This window comes from Lissotriton vulgaris, chromosome 1_1 (genome assembly GCF_964263255.1).
Source record: "Lissotriton vulgaris chromosome 1_1, aLisVul1.2, whole genome shotgun sequence".
Lineage (NCBI taxonomy): Eukaryota > Metazoa > Chordata > Amphibia > Caudata > Salamandridae > Lissotriton > Lissotriton vulgaris.
This window is the reverse complement of record NC_141685.1, coordinates 2118790196-2118792688: the sequence shown is the minus strand read 5'-3', so window position 1 is coordinate 2118792688 and position 2493 is coordinate 2118790196.

Sequence of the window (2493 nt, the reverse complement as noted above, 5' to 3'; positions counted from 1 at the left end):
TGATGTTTATTGTTACCCAATTCAATGGTACTCATTTTATCGACCACAGGAGGATGAAAGGCGAGTGAACCCATCAGGATTTGTACCTATGATGAAGAGGTCAAACACAGGCCCGACAGTGGATGCATTAGCCCACTAAGCTACTAGACCTGGCTTAAAACACACCTCCAGTTGCCTCAAAGTAGGCCTTTCAAAACCATTCAAGGACTGGTCAAAACCCAAAGTGAATTCAGCACCAAAATGGCATCGATGAACAAACAGAAACATAATCTCATAATACCATAGATGTCACTGAAAAGAATGATCTTCAATGCTGCCTAAAGAAACAAAGAAAATGTATTGAAGAAAGTGAAAGGGCAAGATAATTCCACTCGGCTTTGTTGTAAATTTAATATCACAAAAGTAATTGAGATTTTGCTCAGACCTACAAAAGCCATTTTCTTGTTTTTTAAGAGTCCCTAGAAAATGACAAAAATGATACGTGATCTGATGCTGCCATTGTGAATATTTCTTTCAAACGTTTTGGTAGCCCAACACTATTAAATTACTTTTCTCCAATTTCATCAAGTGCTGATAAATCATTAATTGATCAACATAATGCAATCAGCAACCCACACATTTAATTGGGATGAGCCTCACCTTTATCTGAATACATTCTAATAGGATCTGTGAAAAGTGAAGAAAGTACTTTTAAAAAGCTACAGAAGAAAAATATTGAAGGTTCAGAAAGAAGTAGAGGTCAAGATAATTTACAAAAGCTAAGATTATCAGGGAGAAATATGTCTAATGTGACTGATGAAGTGAACTTCCTCGCGACTCTATATGATATCAGATATCTGCAATTTCATACCAGCAAACATTGAAATTTACTCAGGAGGTAGGCTCAATCTGTAAACCCTAGCATCTATCACAATAGATGAGATTAAATTAACTCCTGGGGAATCATTTATCAGGATCTCCTTTTGAATTATGTCCCCCTTAAAATCCTCTAACTATGCAACTTAGCCTTGTAAAGCTAATTAAAGCCTGTGTACCATTTGGTAATTGTCCAGTTTCTTGGGAATCAGTTGTAGTGAAAACCTTCTTCAAGAAACCTTCTTCTGACTCTCCTATCATATCAAATTTCAGGCCCATCTATTTACCACAATCACAATCTTGCAGAAAGTGATTATCAAGAGACATTTGTGATTCAGTAAATTCATTGTCTGTTGGATGATTCCCAGTCAGGTTTTAAACAACAAGATAGCACAGAGTCAGGCTTTGTTACAGCTTCTGAACTGCTAAGCAGGATTTTGGACCAGGATAGTTGCGCCATTTTGATGTTATTAGCTCTGTCAGCAGATATTGATACTGTATCCCATCCCATCTTACTAGAATGGTTTGGCAGTGTTGGTAACCAGGGCTCTCTCTTCATATTGGTCCACTCTTTTCTGTGAGATCTTTCCCAACTGCTCATTGAAATCAACGCAACACAGATAGGACAGGGAATCCCTCAGGGCTCCAAGCTCAGTCCCACCCTCTTTAATTTCTATATACTTCCAGTGTCTCAGTTAGTGCAAACATTCAGTCTTTTCTTCACATGCTATAGGGATATTTCTATAGCAGCCAGAGCTTTCCAAAGGATGAGTGCTATCAGCCGCTAGATGAAAGCATAACAAATGTTTGAAATTCAATCCTGTGAAAACAGAGATATTGGTCTTTGGCATCCCTTAGTATACCTGGGCACAAGTATGGTGGCCTCCAGATCTTTGTCAACCTCCCATTCCCATCACCAAAGCCAAAAATAAGGTGTTTTATTTGTCCCAGAGAAGGTCACTGAAGTCTTATCTTCCTGTTTCGGTTTCTTAAAGCCTCTCAGAAAGGGTCCTGACTACCACTTATGAAGATGTAGAAAATCTATTGTCCAGGTTTTAATTACTAATTACCCTGAGACTGAACTTTTCCAAATATGTCATTCTGCGCTTACTGACTGTCAAGAACGCTGTGGCCCACTTGGTTTTAACACCCCACCCCCCCCTGTCATCCCTCAGTTCAAATTCACTTAGGCTTTTTACATTGGCTGCCTATCTCCAAACATGTCTCTTTCAAAACCCTGGGTCTCCCTTATCGAGCTTTACACCAAATGGTTTCTAAGTATTTTCAGAAATTGGTCTGTCCTTTCACCTGCCATACTTTTCACCACCAGGATACTCCTTGGGGCAGCTCTGCTCTTTATAAATGTTTATTTCATTCATTCTTCTGACTTGCTTGTGTTTCATATATGTATTTCCATCTTTCTTATCTTACCTTCCTATTTCATTTCAGAATAGAGTTATTGCTGAGTTGATTTGGGTAAGCATTGAAGTGCCCACCTACTTAGGTACCACATTTTTAGGGAAAATATTTGCAGCAAGACTTTTTTCAAAACAACTATTCATAACAGGCTAAAATCATAAAATAGCACCTGTCCCTTAATTATCCAGTATTGTGAAAGAGAACGAGATCTCACACATT